Here is a 14,019-nt window from a genome sequence, read left to right as displayed (position 1 = left end):
TAGTTCTATACAGCTGCCACTTTATATTATTCTGAGAGCAGAGATGCTAGCAATTCTCTTCAGTATAACTGAACGATAAGCCAAATGGGTTCATTTCCATTTGGTCTACAATCAAGCGTAATAACAAAGATTACCTAAAAGAAATAGAGTTAAAACTATCTAAGACTACAGAGGGAAACACTCAAACACTGAGGAAAAGATATTGTTTTTCCCGGACATTAAAAAACTTACTGTAAAAATAATGTACTTGGTTCTATAAAGGGCGTACGTCATCAAATTGTTAGTACAGACATTGAGTGATTTCCTCTAAACAAACACAGGTGTCAGGAAGCTTAAGCATATAAATAGGGTCAGTCTTTATTTTTCTGTAAACTTGCTTTAAAGTCTTAAAAAGTAATGTTCTGGATCAACAGAACAGGGCTGGTACCAAGGTGCAGTTCATTCCCTGCTCCGCATTTGGCTGGGGAAATACTTGGTCCATGGCTGAAACTAAAGTGCCCAAGTCCTGCTTTATAGCAGTGAATAGTAAACTGGAGGTGGCATGTTGGAAAGGAAGTCTTGAAAGAAGGTGGGGTCCATAACAAGAGGACCTCACAGAGAGAAGGGAGGCAAGAAGCCACGAATCACAAATGTTTTGTTTCTTTGCAAGAAAGAAGGCCAAGGTGTTAAGACTCTTCATGTGCTCTTATCCCAAGCTCCCCAACATGAGATGTTCTTATTCACTCATCCGAATACATCTCTGTTGAAATTAGAAGTAAAACAAATAGTAATGTTGCCAGCTGAAAACAAACAAGGTTTGGTTGTGAGCATTTAAGAGCATATTGGAATTAGCTTCCCACAGTTTTAGAGAAGCTGAGAACTGAGGACCCACTACACGACAGGGCTATGATATTTCCTTGTTTGAGTCCCATAACCACCTGGTGTGGTGTACATTGTTATGTTATTTTACAGGTGTGGAAGTGGGGGCCCAAAGGAGGCAACTTGCTCAAAGTCACACTACCTAGAACATCAAGCAGCCAGGATCATAACTCAGGCCTGTCCAACTTCAAAACCCACGTACTTAAGTCAAAAGCTTCATCTTTATGAGAGATTTATGCAATAGAATTTTATCCTGGGAAACTAAAGAATAGACTCAAATCCAATAAAATATCTTGCTTTTAAGTTTAGATTTGTTATGCCCTTTCTCTATTTAGATCTGTAGCCCAAACATCCTTTTCCTCTCATCAAATGAATCATTAACTTCTATGATAAATTATGGGATTCTCAATATATGTGAAATTATCACCAAGTCCAAAAAGAACATAAATAAAACAACTATTATATATTTTAAAACTTGAAATATCAGTAAGGATACATATAAAACATAATAAACTTAACACAGTCATAAGTAGTAAGCTGAAAAAAACTATATTCTGAGAGCACAAGCTGCGGCGGTTGGGGGGGTAGGCAGAGGGAGAGGGAGAAGCAGACTCTCCACTGAGCAGGGAGCCTGACGCAGGACCCTGACGACATGAGCCAAGGCGAATGCAGATGCTCAACCGACTGAGCCACCCAGGTGCCCCACTATATTCCATTTTTATGGCATTTTTAAAAATTTCTATATTAAAAATATTATATCAAAGCTTTATAATTACATGCTAAATTACAAAGTAATGTATGACTCAGAGAAATGAGGGAAATTAAAGTATATTTAATAAAATGAAAGAAAATCTTCATTTGAAACATAATAACACACGCACATTATTTTTCATTAAAAGAGTTTAGACCTTCTTAGTTGAGTGTTTGTTTTTGGTGTCTGCATCCATTTTTTAAATATTTCCATTTCCTCCACACACATAGATCTGAAGAATTATGAACAGGAAGTTTTCTCCTGTATTTTCCCTAGTAGAAAGTTCTCCGGCTGCATACTGACTTACCCATTGCCCCAAATGTTAAAGTCCAGGACAAAGTTTTAATTACTGATTTAGGAAAGATGAGACATTTACAAATTTAATACATTTTGTCCTTTTTTCAGACCATGTAGAATGAAGCCTCAGTATGCTTGAAAAATCTCTTAGCAACTGAGAGCAGGGCCGGCCAACAATGGATGATTCATTGATTTAGCTTGAGTGTGCAGGAATGTCTGCCAAAAGGTCTGCACAGACTCACATTGCTAGACACTATGGTAAAACGTACTCTGACCTCTTTTAAAACTCTATCAGAGCGGAAAGCTAAACTTGCAGCTTTCCAGCAATTCACTGGCATCTGGAAATATGCTTGAATTACAATATCTTGCTTTGAAAACAATCAATAGACTTTCTTAGATTATAATTTTCACCTAATTTAGACAATAGCTACCACTAATTAGGGATTTCCAAGGGGACGCCACTGTGTTTTTAAGCACTAAAAATAATGGTTGCCCATTCAATTTAAATCTGAAAGGAGGCTTTTTGAAATCTGAAACTGAAAGAACTGATTGTTAGCTTTTTGTAATATTGACCCGAGGATTATGCAAGATTACCTTAAACAATAACTTGCACATTTAAAATCGGTAAACAGTATGCAACAGGTACCCAGTTTCTGTCAGTATATGTGTATAGGCAGAGATTATACCGAAGAGATTTTACCGAAGCATCCTATTTATGCTTACATAAAATTCAAAAGACCTAAATTCTTTTGCTTACATCTGTCATTTCTCTCCTCCAACATCCTTTTTAGGGGTAAGTATTATTTCTCCTCTTTAGAGTTGGAAGATGAAGCATATGGAATTTAAATTGTTTGCTTGAGTTCATAGCTATTCAAAGGCAGGTCCCGGTTTACAATATGGATTTTTATAGTTTAAAATTCAGTATTAGATTCACCGTACTACTTCAGCCATCACAACTTCAGCAGCAATAATAAAAATCATTCATCCATGGGCGCCAGGGTGGCTCAGTCAGTTAGGCGTCCGACTCTGTTTTGGCTCAGGTCATGATCTCAGAGTCGTGAGATGGAGCCCCACGTGGGGCTCTGGGCTGGGCGTGGAGTCTGCTTGAGGATTCTCTCTCTCTCCCTCTGCCCCCTCCACCTTCTCTAAATAATAATAATAATAACAATAATAATAATAATTCATGAAATCAAATTCTTTTTTCCCCAGTGTTGGACAAAGACCTACTTTCTAGTTTCTTTTGCTCTTGACAAACATAAGCACAGAACAAGGAATTTTCTGCCTTGAAAGACTTCTGCTTTTGGCTACCTTACTTCATCCTCCCCCTTCTTCTTTTCCCCCCCTTTCTCTCCTGCTCCCTCTCTTTTCCTTGCATTTCTTTTTTTTGCAGGGGTGTGTGTGGTAAAATATTCAGACAATAAAGATTAACTGAAAGATTCCACCCACCCTTCCTTCTGGTCCCTCCCTCAGAAGTAACCACCGTTATCAATTTGGAGTATTTTTTTTCATACTGTTGTCTGGGTATCTGCATAATTACACAATGCATATAAAATAAGACATATAATTTTGATTTGTGGATTATCTTCTCTGTTTAATATCACACTGTTCAATAAATTACTTTTTTTCAAAGCACTTCTTAGAAATGTTTCCATATTTATGCATCTACTTCATTTTATTTATTTTTATTTTCTTTTATTTAAATATTTTATTTATTTGACACAGAGACAGAGAGAGAGCACAAGTAGGCAGAGTGGCAGGCAGAGGGAGAGGGAGAAGCAGGCTCTTGCTGAGCAGGGAGCCTGACGCGGGGCTCGATCCAGGACCCGGGGATCATGACCTGAGCCGAAGGCAGATGCTTAACTGACTGAGCCACCCAGGCGCCCCCATCTACTTCATTTTAAAAATTGCTAAAAAGTATCTCATAATATATACCTTCCTTTCTGAATGGGGTGAATTACACACCTCCACTAAAAATGTAGTTGTTCTTCCAGCATAAGCTAGATGGACAAACAGAATGAAAGAGAAATATATGAAAAAGTACAAACAAGTAAGGATATTTAATTTTTTACTTAATTCACTGATCACAATTCTATACATCTGACAGCAGCAGAAGCAATGAATGGGCTTACTACACTGAACAGTTTGGACTAACCAGTAAAAACTGAGTAGTAAAGTGGAAAGGATGGGGGATCTTGCAAGAAAGGGGCCATGTCAACTTGGGGATCACACAACAGGTGTAAGAGCTTTATGGGGCAAACTTCAATAAAATAAGCATGGTCCCTGCCCTCCCAGGGCTAATAACCTAACTTTTATTACTTTCCAACTTTATCTCCTGTTTTGCATTCCCATAGTCACTGTGAGTCCAGACTCTCAACATGTCCAGCACCAACTACTATAGGAGCCCTAAGAGGTTTCCCTGAATCCGGTGTTTTGAAAGTCTAATCTACACAGAGATACCGCCAAACAGCAAGATCTGATCACATCACTGCCCCAATGAGACTCCTTCATTATTTGCCACTGAACTACAATATAGGATGAAGCATGACATCTCAGCTTGGTATCCATAGTGTTAAGTTCTCAGTGTTTCTCCTGCCACTTAAAGTTCTAGTCATGTCAAACATCCTACTGGTGTATAGAGATCCTCTGTCATACCTTTATAAAGCTTTTTCACATACTGCCTAAACTACCCTCTACCTTTCCCCATCTGGAACGCTGACTCATCATTCTAGACTCACCTCAAACATCATTATCTTTTGTGAAGGGCTACTGAACTCCACAGCAGGTATTTAGTTCTGTGCTCCCAGAGCAGTCTGCATTCACCTCTACAATGGCATTTCATGCTGTAATAGCATTATTGGAATGCACGGATGAGCCTTCAACCCTGTTTATAGGAAATGCTACTCATTGGTTAAAACAAATTTTGAGGATCCTATGCTAAAGTTTTTACCAAAACTCAAGCTATCAGTCATAACTCATTGCTTCACTAGTCTTCATTCCCTACTTGAATTGTTGTGCTAAAAGTTAACGAGGGAGGTTCAATGCCTATTTAATCATAATGATTCTCCTTACATATATACCAGCAGAGACTATGAAAAGATAGATCTGAAAAAAATTCCTTAAAATTAATGTTTATCTCCTTTTGAGAAAAGGGAAAGTGAGATTTATATTGAATATTTTTAGTTTAGGTACTAAATATGATTTAGTTTAGAATGCATAAGTTGAATATATTTTAAAAGATAATTTTGCAGTGATAGCCATGGCTTATTCCCAAGAATATTTTGATTCTCAATTTTACTTACCTTTATCTCACAAATAATGAAGTCTTTGCTTCTCTGATGGAACACCAAAGCAAGTAAAGCAATGAGAAATATCCCCCTGCTTCGGGTGTAACAACCTTGGGGAATATGGACCAAAGCAAGGAGCAGACATTCTGATGAGTGAGGGAGATATTATAATAGTGTAGAGTCACCATCAAAGTGGGGTTAGGCTGTTGTAGACATCACCTATGGGGCTGAGATGATATCTTGAGATCCAACTCTATTCAACTATGTTTTTCATAGGTCCTCTGACTGAGTGTCTGGCCAGGACCAGGGCCAGTCCAGTCTTGGTCCAGCCCACAAGTTATTATAACATCACAAAAACCACTGCATTGCTTGGGAAAATATTCAGCCACCGCCATCCATGAAACAGAACAATAGCAGTCTGACAGAGAGACAGAAGTCTAAGAAAGAGCAATAAATTGTTATAAATTAACTGAATTAAATTTTCACACAAGTACTTTTAGAATAGAATTATTGCTTAAAGAAAGGTATGCTTGTAGGCTTCAGTTTTTGTTGTTATTTTGGCGTGGCTTTAAAAATAGTTAACTTTCACAAAGAAGAGGAGCTAAAACAAAGAATCATGAATTAAACATCTGGCACGATTGCAATAATAAGCCGAGAATAAGATTTTTAAAAACAAACTACAAGTATTGAGGTCAAATAGGACAAAGAAAAGACTTGACATCACTGGAAAAGCAATTAGAAAGATAATGGACCTGCCTTAAGTAAAATGCTTCTTTGCCTGACAAAGTAAATGTGGACCCCAAAAGGGAGGGATTGGTGTGGTGCTGATTATCACATCGTGCTATCACTGATCTTTCATTTCTGGATCCCAGCCTTTAGCAAAATGGCTGCTCGCTGTATTTCTGTCTAGATCCAGATGCCAAGACAACAGACAATTAATTCTATTGGGCCCTAAACATAAAGAGTATGAAAGAGACATCTGCAGTTCTTGATATCTGCCATGATGACAACTGCTGAGCCACTTGAGGGTAAACGCTCTGTTTCACTCATTTTGAGGCTCCCCATGGAGATGGCTGCTGAGGATTTCTTAGAAGTCTTATTCTGGTCATGCTGGCTTCTGCTCTGAAAGGGAGGAATCTTAAGAAATCAGAGAAAGATCAGCTGACACCTCTGTCCTCAGCACTGTAGAAGCCAATCAATAACTGGAAAAGGAATTAGAAAGGGATGAAAGCAGAACTTCTACCCCACCCAGGCCTGGAGGAATGTTCTGCCCTGATACCATCAGGGCTTCTTCTAAATTATCAGGCCAATGTAGAACATACTTGTGGAATTTGGGAGACAAAGAGGCACTGGACTGATTTTTTAATTCCTACATGTACCAAATTCTAGGCATAGTGCCAGTGGTAGGAAATAGAATATATATATTTTAAAAAAGCAATTTAAAACATTTCGTTTTAGGCCTAGATAGACTCTCATTTATTATAGACTGTCTTTATAATTCAACTTTATCTGATGACAATAATTTACTGAGTGTGGTATCTACTATACCATGCTAGATACTCTAATGCTATTTGTTAAATGATACAAAAGAACACAAAGGTCATCCATCTGCTGTTGGAACACAATTATGAGATGTAGCTCAACATCCCCCTTGGGTTTTCTCCCAAACTCCCTCTCCCACCTTTGTCATGTTTAGGCATCTACTGATGATCCCTCTGCCATCAGCTGGAGGGAGAGGAAGTAAATGGGGAGGACTTTCTCTCCATTCTTGGATTGGTTCCCTAGGGAATGATGAAACAAGCCTCTTAATAAGAAGAACACAAATAGTGAATATGTATAAAACAATTTGAGGAAAGGTGACCTTATAAATGTATTCTGGAATATACAGTTGGAGTAAGATGTAAAATAAGTTCATCACTGTGAATGCTTTGGTAGAAAAATAAAATTAAAGATTTTTTTAAAAAACCTATAATATTACATAATGGAATCCACATATCACCTTGCTGAATGATTATTACCACTACTGAGCTACAGTTATTTTTTAAAGGATCAAGGAAATTTAGTGCCTTTTAAACAACTGACCTGAATCTCTGATAACCAGGAAGTAAAGGAAATTCACTTATAGTTTTACCATATAAGGACATCGGACCTCAGGCCTATGAACCTGTGCCTTTGCACATATTTTTTTGCAGCTGCTGATACACTTCAGAGCCAAAGCTCAGCTTTGAAAGTTTGGATTCCTGTGTGTTGTGATAATCAGCTGGGGTTTGGAAATGCCTTCAAAAATCTAATGCTCTGGCACTTTAACAAGGCTTCTGAAAAAACAATTTAACATCTGGAATCAAGTATTTTGTGGAAGTCCAAGACCAACAGAGCAAAGAACATTTCTTTTAGTAACAGTTAAAATGTGGTACTTTCCTCTCCTTCATCAAATAAATGGGTTTATTTTATAAAGATTCTGGGGTGGTTTATAAGAAGTCAAATATGGAATAGAAACAAGGTGTAGAAAATTGGATGCTCTAGATATGTATCACTGGAAGTCTTTCCTGAATGTGCATCTATGTACTTTCATATCATTTCCTCTTCCAAAACTCAATTCTGAAAAAGAAACAAACTATAAAGTAAAGCCTCCTTCATTTAGCCTTACCTAAGAGACTCTGAGTGAGGATCAGTGGAGAATCTAGAGAATTCATCTTTCACCTTTTCCTATGTGCTTCAGAAGAAGGCAAAGACAATGACTGAGCATGTGTATTTCTTAAAAGTCTCTGGACAGCCAGGTAACTCAGATCGAATGCAAAAAAGATTAGTTATTTCTACTGAATGTTCACTAAATTTCTACAGAGTTTCAGATATTGTTTAAAACACAATTAAAATGTGCCCCCCCAAAATGTGTTCCCTACTAAAATAATAATAGATGACAACTATTGAGTGCTTCACATGTGACAGTGGACCCTTGAATAACATGGGAGTTAGGCGCGCTGACCCACTCAGTGCAGTTGAAAACCTGCACACAATTTTTGACTCCCCCAAAACTTAACTACTATTAGCTTACTGTTAACCAGAAGCCATACTGATAATATAAACCGTTGGTTGATTAACACATATTTTGTATGTTGTAGTATATACTGTATTCCCACAATAAAGTAAGCTAGAGAAAAGAAAATGTTATTAAGAAAATCCTAAGGAAGATAAAAACATTTACAGTGCTGTACTGTAAATAATCCATGTACAAGTGGGCAAGCACAGTTCAAACCCATGTTGTTCAAGGATCAACTGTATTATCCTTTTCTTTTCATGATGAGTAATGAATACAGTGATACAGTGGAACTGGCATAGAGAAGAACAAATAGAACAATGAAATGGAAGGGTGCACCTAGGAAAAGACCCACACATATACATAAGGACAAGACTCATGACAAAGAGGACATTATAAAATTAGTAGGTAAAGGAGAAACCACTCATTAATAATGTCACAATGACTTAGTTCTCCATATGGGGGAAAAAATAGAAAGAAATTGGATCACTTCCTCATATTACATACAAGAATACATCTTAAATGGAAGTAAGGTCTTAAATTTGAAAGGCAAAACTCAAACGCTTTTAAAAACAATGTAAGAAAAAGGATCTGACTACATTAAAATTGAGAGCTTCTGTTCATCAAAAAATACCATAGAGTAAAAAGGCAAGACATAAACTTAGAGGCAATATTTGCAAAACATGTATCCAACAAAGGATGTTTCTAGAGCATATAAAGAATTCTTTTGAAAAAGGAAAACAACCCAATGGAAAAAATGGGCAATCAATAAGTATAGCAATTTCAAAGACGTGGAAGAGAGACCCTAACAGTGCCTGGCATATGGGAGGTACTCAAACAGTATTTGTTGAATGCATGAAAACACAATTAGCTCATAAACATACGAAAAGATATCCAACCTCATTGGTGATCAGGGAAATAAAAATGAAAATGACAATGGGATACCATTTCATACTCACTATACTAGAAAAAATTAAAATAAAATAATATCAAGTGTTGGAGGACATGTGATGAATGCAATAACACTTTTCATCCATTGCTCATGGGAACATAAATAGGAGCAATCACTTCGGGAAACATTTTGGCATTACTTAATATAGCTGAAAATACATGTACCTTACAATCCACATCTACCTGATAGGTAGGATCAGGTAGGATCTTGATCCTAGCCTAGGAGACATGTTTAAGACTAACTACAGGATTATTCATAATAACAGCAAGAAACTAGAAACAACTCAAGTGTAAATCAGCAGTAAAAATGGATAAATTTGATATATTCATATACTAGAATAGAGTACGTAGTAATGTTAAGCAAAAGAAATCACCCCAAAAATACAAAGTTGTGATTCTATTTATGTAAAGTTCAAAAAACAAAGACAAAAGTAAACACTGTATTATTTTGAAGGAAAATACATAGGTGATTATAAAGAAAAACAAGGGAATAGGTTAACATAAAATTCAGATGAGTAGTTACCTTTGTGGGGAAGATTATGATTGAGGAGGGGTACCCAGGGGCCATCTAAGTTTTGGTTTCTTAATCTGTATAATAAATATATAAGTGTTCATTTCCTTGTTTTTCTTTAAGCTGTTCAGTTATAACACCCTTCTGAATGTATAATGTAGTTTTCAATAATTTAAAAAAATCGTATGTGAGCTGCATTAAAAAAAAATTTTTGAGCTTCATATTTAAATAAATCAAATTCTACCTGAATCTTACCATAGGAATTACCTACTTAGATAAATTATAACATGAAAGACTTAGTAGAGAAAAGAAAATAATTCCCCAATGTCTCTATGTTGATGTTCATACTTTTGAATTTTGAGTTTACTTATATTAGGACACATTTGTATAAAATTTACCTCAAGGTATGAAGAAACAATAGATCTTTTCTGAATTTTTTATTTTAAGAAAGTTACTCATTTTATCACGGTCTTTGTATGACCATGACTTTGTTTTCCTTCTACAAATAGTATCTGGTTAGCTTGATTATCTGCAGGGAAATGCTCATGAAGTTAGTAACATATTTCCACATGATATTTATTTTAAAAACTGGTATTTCTCATTTCTGCAAAAGAAATTCAAGTTTAGAATGGCATGGTCAGATCTGGATGGATCAGACAAATAAACTGATGTTTTTAAATTTTTCTTTTTTAAGTAATTTTTCTACACCCAGCATGGAGCTCGAACTCACAACCCTGAGATCAAGAGTCGCATGCTCTACTGACAGAGCCAGCCAGGCGCCCCTAAACTACTGTTTTAAACCAAGGTTCTCTTAGAAACTTTCACTGGGTAGTGTTCCTACATGTAAGACCACGCAGGATAACACTGGATTTTATTTTATTTTCTAGAAGACAATTTTTGTGGATGAAATCTACCAACTGAGAAATGATCAAATTACCAGGTGAGAAAATCTGATTTTAATGTACGAACTGTCTGCACTTGGGGATGAAATCGGAGGCCTCTCTAGCCAAGCTGGCTGGGTTGGAAGGCTGAGTGGAGCACAGCGTGCAGCCAAGAGCTGGCTCTAGCCAAGGACAGCTGCCTTCTGGCAGGGATGGGTCAGTCCTCTGCTGGGTGAGTTGGGAGGGGAGGCAAGGGGAGCCAGGCCTGTGGTCAAGAGCCCCATTCACAGAGAGGCAAGTGGGCTCAACATGCTTGCGTTCTAGGAATTTTAGTCCCCATCCCTACATCATGCCAGTCTGATTCCCAACATCACCACTTCAGACACTCCAAATGTTGACAGGCCCCCTCCTGAACACTTTTACAATTTAGGTGACTGACGAGTACAATCGTATTTTCTGAGAGTTTAAGCCAACAGGGTCCTTTGAAGAAAACCAAGGTTAGACTGTGAATCCCATCTCATTCTAGAGCTCTTACAGCCTTAAAACTGTTCCTCTTTATCAACATAACTCTTCTTGTAACCGACAGCATCTTCCGGCAGAATTATCCAGCACAAAAAGAGTGAAACAATCCGTCATCTCTTCCCAAATGGCATCTATTTAACTTATTTGCACTATAAAAACCATAACTCTCATGAACTGAAGAACAACTTTAGGAGACCAACTGCAACGTGTACAAAATAATTGCAAAATACTCCAATTTGAAAACTAAAAACAAAACAAAAAAAATTCATGCCAAGCTGAGATTCTTCCAGAGATGGTCTCAAACAATAGTCTTAGAAATTTAACTATTAAGTGTATTTACAGACCACATGCCATTCTACTAATGATTGCATATAATGGTTGCTTTGCGGAAAGACTGTAGGAAATGGTGGCTGAAGATAAGCTTTCAAAGAGTTTGATTAGAATGAGCATAATGACCAAATCTACAGAACTCTTTGAAAACACTGGTGTAAGAGGCTGAAACAGCGGCTTCACCTCTTTGAACCTCATTTGTTATGAAGCTTGCTGCTGCTGCAGGCAGATAAGATCCAAGACCAAACACAAAAACATAGTTGATTCAGCAAGAGGCTTATCTCAGCAACTGGACCTACTCTGTTAAAAAAAAATTGGCCCAAAAAAAAAAAAATTGGCCCAAGTAAAGTATTTTCCCTTTTTTGCCCAAACAGTTCAAGGTCTCCCTTCAGTGTACAAAAAAGGGAAAACATGAAAGGTTAATTTTTCTTCTGTCCCTTAAAAAAGGACCAATAAACCTCAGTAAAACAAGAAATTTATGTTCTTTAAAAAACAAATTTCTTTTTAGATCGTTTTCATTACACAATGTGACATATCTGGGGTTTATAATTTACAGAAACAGAAAGTGAAAGACCATTAGCTTGGTCTAGAATGGGGGAACTTGATGCTGTAAAAGCTGGTGGAACACAACTTATGAACTAAATACCAGGGGAAGCCCTCACATTTCATAGGGATTGAATATCTCATTTACATATTTCAGTTAAATCCCTGAGTTTTCCGAGGAGTCAACAAAAATTTTTATCTTTCAGGTTCTTACTCAGGCAGGCTGGAAAATGTAGCTTTTATTTGGATGTTGGAAAAGCCCTTCTCGGTTCAGAAATGTTTCTGCTGCCACTTTCAACACAATTCCTACATTTCCTCGGCTTTCCTGGCCCATTTGGGGTGCTTCCTGGTTCAGGAAGTCAGAAGCACCAGCATTGATATATCACGCTGTGCTTCCTACCCCATAACCAAGGTCAGAGGTGGGTAAAAGTGTAGAGTATACATCATAGGCCAGGATAGGAGAAGCCAATAAGATCTCCCCAACTTGGCTACGTCTTCCCTGACTGCTCACATGTAGCTGGGTCAATGCCTGCTTAAACAAGAGGGAAAGTGGCTTTGCTACCTCTGTCTGAAATAGGCTGGTCACTGATCCAGCCCAACCTTCCCCTCCGGAGGAAACCAGTAAGGCAGGATCTATAATCAACTGATGGAAAATTTTACTTGGAAGACATAAATTGACACATGGCAAACATGATACATTTTCTTAGGAAAAAGCCATTAAAGTTTGCAGCCTACCACAACTCCAGGGAAAACCATTCACACTGAATTTTATATGAATGGTGTTTCCTGGAGTTATACAACGTAGTGACCCTTTGGACAGCAGCAAGCAAGAAAGTCTGGGAAACATTTAAAAAAAACAAATTTTGTTTTTAGGTCGATTTTAGACTTACAGAAAAAAAAATTGTGAAGCGAATACAGACATTTCACATGTATCCCTGCAACCAGTTTCCCCTATAATTAATATTTTACATTAGTGTGGTACATTTGTTACCATAGATTGGTACCTTGCTAAGGAACCAGTACTGAGAGTTTTATTTACTAAAGTTTGTACTTTATTCTGATGATCTTAGTTTTAGCCTAAAACCTTTTTTCTGTTTCAGCATCCCATCCAGGATACCACACTGCAATCGGTCACCATGTCTTCCTTGGTAACTCTTGGCCGTGATAGTTTTTTAGACTTTCCTTAACTTTTTAAAGAGTGCTGGTCAGGTATTTTGTAGAATGTCCCTCAACTTGATTTGTCTGATGCTTTTTTCATGATTAGACTGGGTTTATGGTTCTGGGGGAGGAAGACTGCTGAGGGAAAGTGCTACATTATATCAAGAGTACACACTATCAACATGACTTATCACTGTTGGTGTTGACCTTCATCACCTGGCTCAGGGTTTGTCAGGCCTCTCCCCTGTTAGAGTTACTTTTTTCTCCCCTATTGCAGATTGTACCTTTGGAAGAAAGTCAGTTTGTGCACTTAACACTTAAAGTACGGGGAGTTTTGCTCTAACTCCTGGAGGGCAGAGTATCTACATAAATTATTCCGAATTCTTCTGCCTGGGAGACTTGTCTTTTCTCCCACAAGTATTTATTCAATCACTTATTTACTTCAGTATGGACTCAAGGATATTTATTTTATACTTTGGGTTATAATCCCACAGTGCTTTATTTTGTTGCTCAAATTGTTCCATCTTTAGCCATTGGAGCTCTTTCAACTGCCTAGTGTGTCCCTTTGACATACTCTAACATCATGTGCATTTTTAAAAGTAATTCCTTACTTTCTGGCACTAAGAGACGCTCCAGATTCATCTTGTATATTTTCTGATCTAGTGCTAAAATCAGATCTTTCTCCAAGGAGTCCTGGTTCCTTTTATTGGAGAATAGCATAAGAAACGAAGATCTGGGCACTAAGTATGCTTGTTACTGCTGGGGTGTTGTTATTTCCTGGCCTTCTCAGCTAAAGAGCAAAAAATGTATTTGCATATATTAACCCCTGTACATACACACATCTATAAATATTTCTACGTGCAACCATCTGTATTTCTATTAAGCTAAACATGAATTCA

The 14,019-nt window shown here is 37.3% G+C and overlaps 1 protein-coding gene across 2 annotated transcripts in view; it reads right to left on the bottom strand.

Moving 5' to 3' along the window:
• DDAH1 (dimethylarginine dimethylaminohydrolase 1) overlaps positions 1-14,019 on the bottom strand; it is a 133,201-nt gene that overhangs the window by 75,090 nt on the left and 44,092 nt on the right. The gene's annotated exons all lie outside the window — the stretch shown is intronic.

This window comes from Callorhinus ursinus, unplaced genomic scaffold (assembly GCF_003265705.2).
Source record: "Callorhinus ursinus isolate GAN/ISIS: 27379988/994484 unplaced genomic scaffold, GSC_fseal_2.0 scaffold9, whole genome shotgun sequence".
Classification (NCBI taxonomy): domain Eukaryota; kingdom Metazoa; phylum Chordata; class Mammalia; order Carnivora; family Otariidae; genus Callorhinus; species Callorhinus ursinus.
Note: the sequence above shows the minus strand (reverse complement) of the source record. Positions and strands in the feature narration are given on the sequence as shown.